Consider the following 18,860-nt stretch of genomic DNA (forward strand, 5'->3'; position numbering starts at 1 on the left):
TTTGTTGTCGTTGTTGTTGTTGTTGTTGTTGTTAGGGTTATTGTTGTTGAGACGTTTGTTGTTGTTGTTATTATTGTGATTGGGATTGTTGTTGTTGTTATTATTATTGGGATGGTTGTTGCGGTTATTGTTGCGGTTGTTGTTGCGATTATTGTCGTTGTTGGGGTGGTTGCGATTGTTATTGTAATTGTTGTTTTGATTGTTGTTGTTGTACTGGTGACCCTGATCACAGCTTTCCTCCCACTTTCTTTTCCCCTGTTTCATTATGGCCTCTTCGGCCGCTTCTTTCTTTATCCTTCCTGTAATTTGGCCTATCAATTTGTGGGCTATACGGCTTACTTTCTGCATTGTTGCAGGGTCGTTAGCACCTACATGCTCTTGGATTTGTTCTGGCAACCCTTTTATGAATGCTTCAATTTTTGCTTCTTCGTCCTCAAATGCTCCAGGACACATTAAAGCCAGTTCATTGAAACTTCGCTCGTAGGTAGTGACATCTAACCCTTGGGTTGTCAGTGCTTTAAGCTCTGCCTTGAGCTTGTTGATTTCGGTTCTGGGACGGTACTCTTCCGTCATCATGTGCTTGAAAGCGGACTATGGAAGTGCGTAGGCGGTATTCTGTCCTACGTAATCCATGTAGGTATTCCACCATGTCAAAGCTGTACCCCTGAAAGTATGTGTGGCATACTTAACTTTATCCTCTTCTGTGCAGTTGCTGATTGCGAACACAGCTTCAACCTTCTCTGTCCACCGCTTTAGTCCAACGGGTCCTTAGGTTCCTTCAAACTCATTGGGTTTGCAGGCCATAAAAGCTTTGTAGGAACATCCTATCCGGTTGCCATTGTTTCCTCCACTGCTGGAACCCGATTGGTTATTGTTGTTCATTGCATTCACCACTGCAGCCACATTTGCAGTGAAAGCTTGAAGTTCTTCTGTGTTCAATTGTTGTTGTCTAGTAGCTAGAGGAGCCATTTCCTTCAAAAATAGCCGAATGAGTTAATCATATAGAATTTGAGTAGCCAAAAAGTATTTTGTAGCTTAATATGAACTTATTATTATGAAAGCCTTTTCTTCATATTAGCGTTTTATAACTGTAATAATGTTCATACTTAGCAGCTAACACATAAATTAACTACTAAAATTCTAATATGAAATACTATGATAAGTTATTACGTTACTACGTAATAATAAGTTGTAATATTAATAATAAACCTTTCATGCTTATTCTTATTATTATACAATCATAAGGAAAATTACATTGCGGATTTTCTTACAAACTTAAACACACAATATAATACATATTTCACAATGCATGGAATACAGGATAGCTGCCGATGGTTCAAGAACGACGAGATTTCTTAGATGTTGAAGTTGTTTCTTTCTCGGCCAAACGTTTGGATTTTCGTTTGGATAGTTCTTTTTCCAATTCCTCCCAATTGGTTCTTTCGGCTAATTGTTTGGGAGCAAAACCAACAGTTGTTATACGAGCGGTCATTTTATAAAATGGTCTCTTAGGTGGTTTAGGTGGATGATCACAAACATTTTGGGTCATAATAGGTTCATCGGGTTTGGGATCGGGTATAACAGTCAAAGATTTTCCCAAATCACGTTGTGGTTCTGTAATTTCCACAACTTCTTCAGGATCCTCTTCTTCGGGTTCCTCTTCGGGATCTTCTTCTGGATCCTCTTCTGGAACCTCTACTGGTAATTGTGAATCTTCCCAATTTTCCCAACAATTTTCCACTTTAATGGTAGCACCAAAAGTTAACTTTTCCGTTGGTTCATAAGTCGTATGCTTTGACTCAGCCTCCGAATCACTTGATAAGTAAATGAAATCTGAATCACTAGATATGCTTACATGATCTGATGAAGTCATCTATCACATAATAGCAGGCACGTTAAGAGAATGATATATCTTATAATATTTATATGTTAATAATATTATGTTTCCAACAATTATATTAAGCAATCATTTTTAAAACAATTACGGTCGAAGTCCAGACTCACTAATGCATCAAAAATCAGTTAGACACACTAATGAAAAATTTTCTGATTCTCTAAGACCAACGCTCGGATACCAACTGAAATGCCCCGTTTATATTAATTATAAACGTTTCATATTAATTGGTTTCTTTGCGAGGTTTTGACCTCTATATGAGACGTTTTTCAAATCTTGCATTCGTTTTTAAAAATAACCATAACCTTTATTATTGAATAAAGGTCTTAGTGACATAATTTAGATTGTCTATCAAAGACAATCTCCTCAAATAAATAAGTTTTTACATAACCCATTACAGTATGATCAAATATATTACAACAAATACTCCGAATGCAAGTTTAAACAATATAAACAATTATGCCGACTCCAAATCTTGACCTTGGGTTGGCATACGACAGCGGAAGCGTTTTTAATATTCACCTGAGAATAAACATACTTAAAACGTCAACAAAAATGTTGATGAGTCATAGGTTTAATTTCTATATAATAATCATAATATTTAATAAGCCACAAGATTTCATTTAATTAAATGCGCAGCATCATTACAACTGCAAAAATCATTCATACGATGAGTCGCCTGGTAACCGACCTTAACATAGAGTGCTTAAGATAGCTGGCATCATACATTCCACTATTCAAATGTATGATAAGAACCCTTCGAAGTACTAAAGCATTTCCACTATTCGAAAATGGGGATGGTCGGTGCCCGTAGATCTACCTTTAGGATTCGCGTCAATTAGTGTTTTTCACTAATTCTTAGGTTACCAAGCATAATAATAATAATAAGTACAGATATCCGGCATAACAAAACAATCGTAGAATGTAGTTCCATGAACTTGTGCTTATTTTGTAAAACATTTATAAATTTTGCATGTATTCTCATCCCAAAATAATTTAGATAGTAAAAATGGGACTATAACTCACTTGTGATGATTTCTGAATAGATGGTGGTAAGACTTGGCCTTTGACAAATTCACGAATCTAATAATAATATTCTTGTGTCAAGATATATATATATATATATATATATATATATATATATATATATATATATATATATATATATATATATATATATAATTAATATTCCATACTTATGATACTTGTGATAATTTTAATTGTCCATTGTTAGTAGTCCAACGTTCGTAGTCCAATAGTCCAATAGTCCAACACTATAAATATATATATAAATATAAATGCGTATATTGTGTTAGAATTCACTAACACTATAATATATTGTCTTAATATAATAAGACACATAATATGTATATTATCTGAAGCAATCCACGACCCATTGTATACATGTCTCAGGCTCGATCACAACTCAAAGTATATAATATTTTGGAATCCACTTCGACCCACAGCTAACTCGAAATTACTGCCAATGGTGTCTTATAGTTCGTTCCAATAATATATATAGAAGAAATCAAAATGATATGTCAAAACTCTGTATACGGATCCACGGTGATCAAGTCATATATATATATATATGGTGCCTTACGATCTTTATTAAGACTATAATATATTATCGTAGAACTTAATCACGACTATTATAAATTGTATTTCCATAAGTTCGGGAACAAGACATGTATAAATACATGTAGGATACAAGGTAAGTTAGCTAGGATAAGGTTAGCATCCATTTTTATGTATCATGTCCGTAGCTAAAAATTAAGAAAATATCCAATTTTTTTTACCCATAATTTCTTCGTTACAAATCCGTTTTGAGTGATTCGAGTTGCCATGGTTTCGTATCGAACTCAACATTATTAATCTTAACAGAAAAAGTATAGGTTTATAGTCAAAAATATAGCTTAGGTGTCAAATAAGAGAAGATAGTCATATCAGTCGTAAGAACGATATCTTGATGACCCTTTTGAAAAACATACTTCCACTTAGAGTTTAACCATGGATTTTGGATATATTTCATATCCATATAAAATAATATTTTTCACCAAAGTAAATCTTTTAATTCAAAGTTTAAGATAGGTTTTTAAAATTAAACCCAAAACAGCCCCCGTTCGACTAAGACGGCGTATATTCGATTTTAAGGTGTTCTTCGTGTTTACAGGTTTTATATCCTTATGTTAGCTTGACATATAGTCATAATACATGTGTTGAAGTATTTTAAAATTCAAGTTAGAAGGATTAAGTTTATTTGCAAACAAGTTTAGAAATAATCTAAACTATGTTCATGTTGTTATTAGTTATAACTCAAAATAAGATAGCTATATGAATATGAATCGAACGAGATTTCGAATAAGGTTACTACCTTAATTCAAGTGAATAAAGTTGCTGAAGAAACAAGATAATAATCTTGAGGTTGAAGATCTCCTTGATGGTTTGGAATTCTTGAAGTAAGATCATGAAATGAACAAAAGTTGGAATAAGAATTCTATCTTGAAATTAAGATAGTTATGTTTATATAATTTAAACCAAAGCTTGAATATGATTATTACCTTGATTTAAGATGAAAATTTGCTGAGATTAAGTGGATGTTCTTGATCTTAAAAGAGTTGTTGGATTGAATTAACAAAAGTGAAAGTAATCTTCTTGGAATGGAGGGTTATCTTGATATGTTCTTGGAAGAGTTTTGTTATGATGATTATAGATTATAATTGAAGCTAGATGATGATATGGATTAAGAAGGTTGTTGAATTATGTGGTGTTCTTGAGAGGAATGTGTTTGAGTATGTGTTTGAGTTGTAAGAAATTGAAATGGAATGGTATATAGATATAGATATGATACGTCAAATATAGATATAGATATATGATGTATAAGTTTATAATATTGTGCAAAAGTCTTGTAATATGTCAAGTTGATTAATCATGCATGCTAAGATCTAAAATTTGCTGACTCAAGGCTGCTAATAAAGTGATTGTGATGTGTATATACCAATAGTATATACGTATAGAAGCTGGGTATGATACGGGTATGAATACCGAAAGAATATGAGTAGAATTCTTGATAGAATTGAATGAGATTTTGAGTATAGCTATCTTTGTTGAGTATAAGTATATTGATATATGTCTTTAAGTCTTTCAAAAGTGTATTAATACATCTTAATACAATACATATACATTTAGTTTAAATTAAGGTTTAAGACGTCGATAAACGTTACATATATGTATATTGTTTCGAAGTCTTTAAGTTAGTAGTCTCATTTTATATATATAACTCTTTGTTAATATATTTAATGAGATACTTAAATATCATTTTAACATGTCATAAATATATATATCCAAATATATATTCCATTTAATGATTATTACAAGTTATGACGTTCGTGAATCGTCAGACAGACTGGGTGGCCAAACGTTTATATAAAATTCATTCCAAATATATAAGTCTTGACAAGTTTGATTGCTTAACACGTTGGAGACATTTAATTATGTAAATATTAATCTTATATATTAGCGGAAAAATCTGGGTCGTTACAGAAACCCCGAAAACTCCAAAGCATATACGCCAATTTTTAGGACTGGCTGGTTACTACAGAAGGTTCATCCAAGATTTTTCCAAAATAGCAAAACCCTTGACTGCATTAACGCATAAAGGGAAGAAGTTTGAATGGAAGGATGAGCAGGAGAAAGCGTTTCAATTGTTGAAGAAAAAGTTAACTACGGAACCTATATTATCATTGCCTGAGGGGAATGATGATTTTGTGATATATTGTGACGCCTCAAAGCAAGGTCTCGGTTGTGAATTAATGCAACGAACGAAGGTAATTACTTATGCGTCCAGACAATTGAAGATTCACGAGCAAAATTATACGACTCACGATTTGGAATTGGGCGCTGTTGTTTTTGCATTAAAGACTTGGAGACACTACTTATATGGGGTCAAAAGTATTATATATACCGACCACAAAAGTCTCCAACATATATTTAATCAGAAACAACTTAACATGAGGCAACGTAGGTGGATTGAATTGTTAAATGATTACGATTTTGAGATTCGTTACCACCCAGGGATGGCAAATGTAGGGGTGTTCACGGTCCGGTTTGGCCCGGTTTGGACAAAATTTCAAACCAAACCGACATTCACGGTTTCAACATTTATTAAACCAGACTAAACCAAGTAAGTTGTCTTACTGGACGGTTTGGTCCGGTTTGGGACGGTCCGGTTTAACCGGTTTAACGGTTTTGAGTTTTTCTTTCTTTTTATTTCCCATAGAAGATAGATATAAATGCATATGCCACTAGATTTGAAGTTACAAGAGAAAGTTTACTACTTCAAAAAATCAAAAGACAAACAAGGTCCCAGCGAGTTATTTACATATCTTGAGTTTTCAAAAACTATTCTAGATACCAAAAGTCAAAATCCAAAAGAGTGCTACTATTAAAAACTTCCAAGGCTTCGATTCTTCAATTCCACTTTGCATTTTTAATTCTTCACAACATGGAATACAAAATCTGTGATCAATGATAAGTAAATTTTATTATTATTATATACTAATAATAATAAAAGATCAATAAAACATTACCATTAAAATCACTCTCCAAAAGCAAGGCACCCAAATTCCAAATGCGTTTTGTGATATCATTAGATATGATCAGTAGGAAAATCAACAAGGATTGCAAAATCTAATATAAGAGGCAACATCATATCTTGTTAGTAAAAAAACAAAAACCAATTAATTAACATGTAGTTTAAAGAACACAGCATCATACCATTATCAATATCTTCGAGATCTTCAATATCTTGCAAAGCACCTTGAATATCAACTCTTTCTTGTGTAACTTTACTCTTCAACCAGTTTTGTGAACATATGAGTGATTGTACCATTTTTAAAGTAAGACTACTTTTGAAAGTACTCAAAACTCGACCACCTGTCTTAAACACCGATTGTGAAGAAACGGTAGAAACAGGAATAGGTAGCACATCCTTTGCAACCTGTGATAAAACCTTATACTTTGTTGAATTCAATTTCCACCAATCTAACAAGTCAAAATCTCCATCCATACTCACTCTTTCTTCTTTTAAATATTTATCTAGTTCATATTTTTCACCTTCAGAATCTTGTGCAGAATAATGATCAAACATGTTTTTCAAAATTTTAGTTACACTTTTTTTCATCTTATTTGACACATCATTTATACCATACATTTTCTCAAAACTCCAATCAACATACTGTTTTTTATAACGAGGATCAAGTACCACAGCAACAAACAACAATGGATTGACGTTCTCCAATTCACCCCAATAATTATCAAAATTTAATTTCATGTCACAAGCCATGTGACTTAACTTTGGATCAACATCTTCAATGAAAGTAGTTATGTGAGTGTAGATGGTGAAAAAATCATGGAAACACTTATTTGAAGTAACATACAATGATCCCGAAAATCGTTTGGTGACCACAACAAATAACTCCAAAAACGTCATCAAGTTTTCTGCCTCGTCCCAATCTTGACTACAAGGTGGCCCTATTCTACTTTCATTTTGATTAGCTTCTTCATTTTCTAAGCTTGAAGCTACTATAAAGTATCTAAAGTATTGTGAATCATCTTTCATTCTCTCAAATGCCTTCCTATACTTTATAGCTGATTCCAACATTAAAAAAGTAGAGTTCCACCTAGTAGGATCATCTAACAAGACACTTCCACCTACATCTAAATTTTCATCTTCCACACATTGCTTAAACTTGTTCAACCTTGATGGTGATGATCTAACATATTTCACTACATTTCTGATCACTTTAATAGATTTATCATAGACTTTCAAACCACTAATCACAATTAAGTTCAACATGTGAGCACAACACCTCATGTGCAAATAATCACAATTTAGTATCGCTTTGCCCCAATTACATATCTTTTTTTTCATATAAGTAAGTGCCACATCATTACAACTTGCGTTATCCACGGTTATTGTTAAAACTCTTTCAATACCCCATGCAATCAAACATGCCTCAACCATTTTCCTAATGGTCTCGCCCTTTTGATTAGAAATTATTTCAAAACTTATAATTCGCTTTTGCAATTCCCAATCATCATCGATATAGTGGGCCGTCAAAACAACATAATTGATATTTTGATTCGATGTCCATGAATCAGTTGTAAGACATATTTGTTGTGAAAAGTTTTTAAACATATCTTTTAGATTTTTCTTTTCTTCCTCATAAAATGACCTAACATCCCTTGCAATTGTAACCCATCCATATAAATCAAACTTAGGCTGTAATAAATAAATAAAGCCTTCTTTTTGAATAAACCTAAATGGAAGTTCACCAATAGCTGCCATTCTAGGATTGGGAGCTTTAGGCTCCATCTCAGCATCATCTTCTATATCAATAAAGTCATCTTTGTTTGTCATGTTTGATGCAAAAGCTATAGTGACAATAGACACAAAGAACAAGAGGTCATGAACATCACTATACGAGAATAAATTGTAAAATAAAATTTTAGAAGCATTGAAAAAGTAACATATAGATATGCTTTATACTTACAAAATAAGCAAAGATGATGAATGATTTAAGATGAATCGTTGACGGAGGATTTAGGTTGATGATCTTGATGAAAAAGTTGTGGAGTGATCTTTGAGTGTAAAAGAGGTGAAGTAATAATGAATGGGGAAGACGTAAGGTAGGTTGAGTCGTTGAGATATATAAAAATCTGATCAAAATATCTAGTACAGTAACTTTATAATGATCATTAATAAATAATTAAATTTAATGTTATGGGTCAAGCATGTGTTATTTTTACCAATTGGGCTTAGTATATAGTCCAACTAAAAATATAGCAGAAGATAATTGCTAATGTATACCATTTAAACCAGTATGTGTTATATATATATATATATATATATATATATATATATATATATATATATATATATATATATATGTATGTATATATATATGTATATATATATATGTATATATATATATATGTATATATATATGTATATATATATATGTATATATATATATTGACGGTCCGGTCCGGTTTTAACGGTTAATTTTTTTCTCAAACTGTAGTCGGACCAGAGAACCCGGTTTTGTCAAAACTAAAACTGTCGGACGGTGATCTAATAACTCAAACCGGCCAAACCAAACCAAATACCCCGGTTTGGCCGGTTTGGCCGGTTTAAACGATTCGTTGAACACCCCTAGGCAAATGTGGTAGCCGATGCTTTGAGTAGAAAGGACAGAGAACCTATGCGAGTAAAAGCTATGAATATAATTATTCGTACTAACCTTACTACTCAAATAAAGGAGGCGCAGCAGGGAGTTGTAAAAGAAGGAAAGTTGAAGAATGAAATACCCAAAGGATCAGAGAAACATCTTATTATTCGGGAAAACAGAACACGGTATATGGCTGAAAGAATTTGGGTACCAAAGTTTGGAAATGTGAGAGAAATGGTACTTAATGAAGCACATAAAACCAGATACTCAATACATCCCGGAGCGAGAAAGATGTACAAAGATCTCAAGAAACACTTTTGGTGGCCGGGTATGAAAGCCGACATCGCTAAATACGTAGGAGAATGTTTGACGTGTTCTAAGGTCAAAGTTGAACATCAGAAACCATCAGGACTACTTCAACAACCTGAAATCCCAGAATGGAAATGGGAAAACTTTACCATGGATTTCATTACTAAATTGCCAAGGACTGCAAGTGGTTATGATACAATTTGGGTAATAGTCAATCGTCTTACCAAGTCAGCACACTTTCTGCCAATGAGAGAAGATGATAAAATGGAGAAGTTGGCACGATTATACTTGAAGGAAGTTGCCTCCAGACATGGAATACCAGTCTCTATTATCTCAGATAGGGATGGCAGATTTGTTTCAAGATTTTGGCAGACATTGCAACAAGCATTCGGGACTCGTCTAGACATGAGTACTGCTTATCATCCACAAACTGATGGGCAAAGTGAAAGGATGATACAGACCCTTGAAGACATGCTATGAGCATGTGTTATCGATTTCGGAAATAGTTGGGATCGACACCTACCGTTAGCAGAATTTTCCTACAACAACAGTTACCATTCGAGTATTGAGATGGCGCCATTTGAAGCACTTTATGGTAGAAAGTGCAGGTCTCCGATTTGTTTGAGTGAAGTGGGGGATAGACAGATTATGGGTCCGAAGATAATTCAAGAAACTACCGAGAAGATCATCCAGATTCAACAACGATTGAAAACTGTCCAAAGTCGACAAAAGAGTTACGCGGACATTAAAAGAAAAGATATAGAATTTGAGATTGGAGAGATGGTCATGCTTAAGGTTTCACCTTGGAAAGGCGTTGTTCGATTTGGTAAACGGGGGAAACTAAATCCAAGGTACATTGGACCATTCAAGATTATAGATCGTGTCGGACCAGTAGCTTACCGACTTGATTTACCGCAACAACTCGCCGGGGTACATAATACTTTTCATGTATCGAATTTGAAGAAATGTTATTGCTAAAAAAGATCTCACCATTCCATTAGACGAGATTACAATTAACGAAAAACTACAATTCATTGAAGAACCCGTTGAAATAATGGATCGTGAGGTTAAAAGACTTAAACAAAACAAGATACCAATTGTTAAGGTTCGATGGAATGCTCGTAAAGGACCCGAATTCACCTGGGAGCATGAAGATTAGATGAAGCTGAAATACCCTCACCTATTTCCAGAAGATGCGTCAACACCTTCAACAGCTTAAAATTTCGGGATGAAATTTATTTAACGGGTAGGTACTGTAGTGACCCAAACTTTTCCATGTTTATATATTAATTAAAAACTATATTTGCATGATTAAATATTTTCAACATGTTAAGAAATCAAACTTGTTAAGACTTGATTAATTGAAACGAGTTTCATGTAGACAATTGACCACCCAAGTTGACCGGCGATTCACGAACGTTAAAAATTTGTAAAAACTACATGATGATATATATATGTATGTATATATATATATATATATATATATATATATATATATATATATATATATAACATGAGATTTTGATAAGTAAGTATCTCACTAAGTATATTAACAATGAGTGACATACATAAAAATGAGTTTATTGAGTTAAGAAACTCGAAACGATATATATAACGATTATCGTTATAACAACGTCTTACTAAATACATATGAATCATATTAAGATATTGATACACTATGTTTAACATGATAAAATGATAATTAAACATATCATTAAGTGTATTAACAATGAACTACATATGTAAAACCAAGACTACTAACTTAAGGATTTTGAAACGAGACATATATGTAACGATTATCGTTGTAACGACATTTTTATGTATATATATCATATTAAGATATATTCATACATCATAATATCATGATAATGTAATAATTTAACATCTCATTTGATATAATAAACAATGGATTAATAACATTTAACAGGATCGTTAACTTAAAGGTTTCAAAACAACACTTACATGTAACGACTAACGATGACTTAACGACTCAGTTAAAATGTATATACATGTAGTGTATTAAGATATATTAATGCACTTTTGAAAGACTTCAAGACAAATATCAAAATACTTCTACTTAACAAAAATGGTTACAAATACATTTCCATTCATTTTCATCAATAATTCTACTCGTATGCATCCGTATTCGTACTCGTACAATAAACAGCTCCTAGATGTATATACTATTAGTATATACACATAATAATTCAGCTCTTAGCAGCCCTTGTGAGTCATCAAGATATGTGAGAACCATCATTAGAAAACTAGCATGACTTATGAGTAAAGAAACAAAAACAAGAACTCCTTTTAACCCCACTCACCTTCACCACTCACCACCCACTCCATTTTACTTTCAATTTTCTCCCCAATTCTCTCTCAAAACACACACACTCTTCCATGAACATCTAAGTTACTATTTTTCCAGCAAAAATCATCAAATACAATCTTTGATTATTATCTATAATCATCATAAAAATAATTACTCAAGAACACATCAAGAACACTTCCAAGTTTACAAGTTTACTTCCAAGTTTCCTAATCCATTCCAAGCAATCATCTAAGATCAAGAAACCTTTGTTATTTACAGTAGGTTATCTTTCTAAATCAAGGTAATATTCATATTCAAGCTTTGATTCAATTTCTATAACTATAACTATCTTAATTCGAGTAGTAATCTTACTTGAACTTGTTTTCGTGTCATGATTCTATTTCAAGAACTTCCAAGCCATCAAAGACCCTTTGAAGCTCAAGTTATTTTTCATCATTTCCAGTAGGTTTACCTACTAAACTTGAGGTAGTAATGATTATCATAACATCATTTGATTCATATATATATAACTATCTTATTCGAAGATTTAAACTTGTAATCACTAGAACATAGTTTAGTTAATTCTAAACTTGTTCGCAAACAAAGTTAATCCTTCTAAATTGAATTTTAAAATCAACTAAACACATGTTCTATATCTATATGATATGCTAACTTAATGATTTAAAACCTGAAAACACGAAGAACACCTTAAAACCGGACATACGCCGTCGTAGTGAAACCGGGGGCTGTTTTGGGCTTGATAATTAAAAACTATGATAAACTTTGATTTAAAAGCTATTCTTCTGGAAAAATGATTTTTCTTATGAACATGAAACTATATCCAAAAATCATGGTTAAACTCAAAGTGGAAGTATGTTTTCCAAAATGGTCATCTAGACGTCGTTCTTTCGACTGAAATAACTATCTTTACAAAAATGACTTGTAACTGGTATTTCCGACTATAAAATTATACTTTTTCTGTTTAGATTCATAAACATAAGTTCAATATGAAACCATAGTAACTTGAATCACTCAAAACGGATTTAAAACGAAGAAGTTATGGGTAAAACAAAATTGGATATTTTTACTAGTTTTAGCTACGTGAAAATTGTAACAAATCTATACTAATCATATCCTAGCTAACTTATATTGTATTATACATGTATTCTAACATATATTATGTAATCTTGAGATACCATAGACACGTATACAATGTTTTGACATATCATATCGACCCATCTATATATATTATTTGGAACAACCATAGACACTCTATATGTTGTAATGATTGAGTACGCTATACAGGGTTGGGGTTGATTTCAAAAATATATATACTTTGAGTTGTGATCTAGCCTGAGGCTTGTATACACTGGGTTGTAGATTGATTCAAGATAATATATATATCGATTTATTTCTGTACATCTAACTGTGGACAACTAGTTGTAGGTTACTAACGAGGACAGCTGACTTAATAAACTTAAAACATTAAAACGTATTAAAAATGTTGTAAATATATTTTGAACATACTTTGATATATATGTACATATTTGTTATAGGTTCGTGAATCGACCAGTGGCCAAGTCTTACTTCCCGATGAAGTAAAAATTTGTGAAAGTGAGTTATAGTCCCACTTTTAAAATCTAATCTTTTTGGAATGAGAATACATGCAGCTTTATAAATATTTTACAAAATAGACACAAGCACATGCAACTACTTTCTATGGTTGAATGATTGAAGCCGAATATGCCCCTTTTGCTTGGTAACCTAAGAATTAGTAAACCAGTCTACTAATTGACGCGAATCCTAAAGATAGATCTATTGGGCCCAACAAACCCCATCCGTTGTAGTGGATGCTTTAGTACTTCGAGTTTTTATATCATGTCCGATGGATGTCCCGGAATGATGGGGATATTCTTATATGCATCTTGTTAATGTCGGTTACCAGGTGTTCACCATATGAATGATTTTTATCTCTATGTATGGGATGTATATTGAAATATGAAATCTTGTGGTCTATTATTAGGATTTGATAAATATATAGGTTAAACCTATAACTCACCAACATTTTTGTTGACGTTTAAAGCATGTTTATTCTCAGGTGATTATTAAGAGTTTTCGCTGTTGCATGCTAAAATATGGACAAGATATGGTGTCTGCATGCTTGTATAATATTGTTTAAAACTGCATTCGAGATTTACTTTGTTGTAACATATTAATATTGTAAACCAACATGTATTGGTAGTGTGTAAGTGTGATATTTTTAGATTATCATTTCTGATAATCTAGGTGGTTTCCTTTTAACCTTGTCGATAAAATAAAGGTTATGATTTGTTTTAAAAACGAATGCAGTCTTTGAAAAACGTCTCATATAGAGGTCAAAACCTCGCAACGAAATCAATTAATATGGAACGTTTATAATCAATATGAACGGGACATTTCAGTATATTTATGTGGTATTTTTTGCTTTTAAACTTGTACATTTAATTAATTAATGGAAGGAAGGAGTGTCATTGTTGGGAGTGTTTAGTCCTAGGTTTAGTCCTGAGAAGAAAGTGCTCATGTGGCGCCCAAGACTAAGCATGGAGGAACTACTCCATTGAGAGTGCTCTTAAACTCATACAAGAAAACGACAATTTTTTTTATATAGATCGCGCGGCGTACACCTATAGGGTGTGCACCAGTGTGTCCAAAATTATGTCCGAATTCTCTTTGTATGTGCGCGGTACACATATCACCCAGACCAGTTTTTGACCTTTTTTGAGCACTTTTGACCCATTTAAGTTACCCCACTCAAACCCGAACAAAATAACTCAGTTACACCTGTTTTTAAGATATAAACGTAACGTTTTACTTGCCACCACAAATTCAAGACTTGTTCTCAATTACAACCATTTCATGCATCAACAAACTTAAAATACATCTTGCTCTCATAAGTCTCATTACCCAAACTTATACATGTCATTCGATTCCATAACATAACTTAAACATCTTTCATATAAAATACACATTTGACCCAAGGCGTTACTAAGCGGGTAAAATATAGCTAGATTCAAAAGAGACTTGCAACACCACTTACTAAATTGCCAACGTTCCACAATTCCTTAGTCGATTCCTTACCTTTCCGATGCCATCTAGAACCTAAAAACATTACAACATAAATAGGGTAAGCCACATGCTTAGTGAGTTAATGATAGGTAAAATAGCATAGACACAAACATATACATAATCATAATCGTAACCATAACCTTCCAACCCAAAGGGTTGCTTTCTTGACTCGGATCCGATCATCTCATACCATAGACATAAGTCTAAGCTTATCGCATGATATGGACATAGTCAGTGGCGGAACTTGAACTCGAATACAGACGGGGCGGTGTAAAAATTTAATAAAGTTTTCATTGTCTGCAGGGGTAAACACTAAAAAAAACTTATTTTTTTGTAAGAATTTTTTTTTTAGTGTAAAATTTTTTGTTCCGTAAAATCCAGGTGGGCGCGGATACCCTCTTTGGGTTCCACTAAGTACCGCCCCTGGACATAGTCCAAGCTTACCACATTGATATGGATATAAATCCAAGCTTACCACATTAACATGGATATAAATCCAAGCTTACCACATTAACATGGATATAAATCCAAGCTTACCACATTAACATGGATATAAATCCAAGCTTAACACTTAATGACCTTAATCACGCCCTCTTGCACATGTAACCCGAGAGTATTAAGTAACTCTTATTCATTTTTTTACAAGTGCATAGTCCTCTCATAACTAGTTGAGCTATTGCTTACCGATAATAATTACGAAGTATTAGTTTTACAGTGGCATTCACATGTGCAATATTTATTTTAACATTTAGAATTTCTCTTTTTACTTATTTATCGCCATTTATCGCTGTTTAAGAAAAAAACTTATATTTGAGCAAATAGCTCAAAAAAGTAACATGATACGACAATTTCTCAATAAAGAGATTATCACTTTTACAATTACCCAAAAAGGATTTTGATGTTAATTTGGTGTGTAAAAAGTTCTCTGATTCAAAAAGTGTTGCAATTGAGGTAAAAATTGTTAACTAAAATATTTTCTTAATTTTTTACTGATGTGTAAATTCCACAATATATATATATATATATATATATATATATATATATATATATATATATATATATATATATATATATATATATATATATATATATATATATATAGTGGTAGGATCAAGAGGGAAGTAACCAATAGGGGGGAAGCATTTTTTTTTTCGTTTTTTTGAAAAAACTTTGTTCACGAACATTATAGATTGGATGAAAATAAGAACATTTAGAAAAGACACTTCGTGATGAATGTTATTATTTTGGCGGGAAAACGCTCGAAGAAGTAATATATAACAATTATCATGTTTTTATAGTGTATGTTGAGGTTTTAGACATTAGGGTTTAGATATTAGGGTTTAGATATTAGGGTTTATAGGGTTTAGATATTAGGGTTTAGAAATTTAGGGTTTAGGGTTTAGATTTAGGATTTAGATTGAGTTTTTAACACGAACGGTTTAGAGTTTAGGGTTTAGGGTTTAGGGTTTGGTGTTTTGAGTTTATGGAATAAACCCAAAACACCAAACCCTAAACCCTAAACTCTAAATAGGGCTAAATTTTACTTCACAAAACATGAAAAAAAAAAAAAAATAACATTCTTCACAAACAATATTATCTTGAATGTTATTTTTGTCGATCGTTTTTCCGTCAAAATAATAATATTCATCACGAAGTGTCTTTTCTAAATGTTCTTATTTTCATCCAATTTATAATGTTCGTGAACAAAGTTTTTTCAAAAAACGAAAAAAAAAATTGCTTCCCCCCGCTTCTCCCCGATTGGTTACTTCCCCATTGATCCTGCCCCTATATATATATATATATATATATATATATATATATATATATATATATATATATATATATATATATATATATATATATATATATTGGTGTAAATAATTTATAGTGTACATTTTGAAAAATGTAACATAAAAACAAAACAAAATAATATATAGGAAAAAAGTCAATATGGTTGTGTTTGAGTAGTTTATAACTATTTTTAGTGACCTAATTTAACTAGAATGCAAGTTCAATAATTACATTCCTATTCTATTTATAATAACTTAGGGTAATACTACGTACAATACTAATAAATGATGTGTACAAATAATTGATCATCCATCATGTATCTTCTTTTATAACACTCTCCTTTGATGACAATTTTGTTTCATTAGAGATCAACTAGTACTGCTTCGTTAAAAACCTTGTTAAAGAAAACTCAATTGTAAAAAAAAAACTTTAGCTAAGGGAAAAAGAATGCAACATAGAGTTGACTCTCCCTTCAAGTAGTCATCATTGAGCTGTTAAACCTTTTGTACGTGTTACATGCCGATATTATGAATATGTTTTATGCAAACATCAGTATAAAGTGCTTTGGTGAAAAGATGAGCCGAGGTTTTGCTAGATTGAATATATCTCATCTCAATTTTGTTGTCCTTAATGAAATCATGAGTGTATAAAAAAATCTATGAGGTATATGGTTTCTTCGGTCACTTTTGATATATCCTCCTTTTATATGTGTTATGAAAAGTGCATTATCTTTAGATAGTTGTTGGACTTTTATCGCGTTTTAGTTCACATGAACCAGTAATAAATCGTGTCATTGATTTTAACCAAACACAGTCACAAGTAACTTCATCTAATGCAATAATAAGAAATGATGTGTACAAAATAAATTTTTTTTATAGCAAAAAACAGAAATAAATAACAATTTTTCACAAAATAGTGAAAAATTGAGATGGAACAATAGGGCCAGATATGGACTTACATTCTTTATGTTCAATTGGCACAAAACCACTAAAAAATAAAACCTACATATGCATGCTATCCACTAATTTACATCCACATATTGACAATATATAGAAATGATTAAGGCTACTCAAGAGTCATATATTTTTTTTTTCTCGATGTAGGTCATATATCAAAAAAAATACTAATGTAGGTCATATACTTTCAAAAAGTGTATCGATTTAAACAAAAGGTAACATGTTACCGGCTAAACAGGTCACCTTTTATTTACATCGATACACTTTTTGAAAATATGTTACCTACATTAGTATTTTTTTTTTTGGTATATAGCTTACACTGGAACAAAAAAAGTATATTTTTTTAAGCTCAATCTACAAAATCGATCAAGGATGATTCTCTTAACGAATTGACTTCATATTTGTGAATCATAATATCAAACGAATTTTCGCACATCATCAGAACTGATAATCAACAACAAATTCATAGAGTTTGATCTCGAGTTCATCCTTCACCGAAAACCGTGCCCGATTTGAGCACCGGATCAATGTGAGTAGTTATAGCGAAATGTAAAAATACAGATGTGATCGAAATCTCTTCGTGAAACTATCTGTAAATTTACAGCTCTTAAATCGAAGAAATGAATCCGAATTTCGAAGTCAAAGTTTCGGAAAAAAAGTCAAACGAACAACCTTATTTGTCAGGTCAACAAGTTAAGTTGATTTACATTAACACATTTTTTTTTTAAAGTTTATGGCCTATAATAGTATTTTTTTTGGGTATATAGCCTACATCAGGACTAAAAAAAGTATATAACTCTTCAGTAGCCTTAACCCATATAGAAAAGGAGTACATATGCCTCCATGGATGAACACAGTAGCCTTTAAACTTGAGGCAGAGGATAATTCATGTTAGAATGTTTAATCACATAAGTATTAGTATCGTGATGTGGTCTATCGGTTGGTGGCGGGTATAATTGTGTAGAAGATGAACGCGTGAATGGTTAAGTCCCCTAGATGATCCTAAGAGTTGTTAAAAAAAATTATAGTATCAATAGATGATTTGTTCACACCTATATTTAATGACTTCCACACATCATCTAAATCACTAGAATTGGACCATAATTGATCATTTCATTCTCTCTTTTTTTTATTTTATAACAAAAATCAAAATATCAAGGTGTACAAAATAATTGATCATTCATTCTTTCTCTTCTTTATTAATTATTAACCCTTATATACTAAAAGAAAAGTGATGGTCGATGTAGTAGTTTCAGTTACATTGG

The sequence above is a fragment of the Rutidosis leptorrhynchoides genome, chromosome 4, assembly GCF_046630445.1.
Source record: "Rutidosis leptorrhynchoides isolate AG116_Rl617_1_P2 chromosome 4, CSIRO_AGI_Rlap_v1, whole genome shotgun sequence".
In the NCBI taxonomy this organism is placed as follows: Eukaryota; Viridiplantae; Streptophyta; class Magnoliopsida; order Asterales; family Asteraceae; genus Rutidosis; species Rutidosis leptorrhynchoides.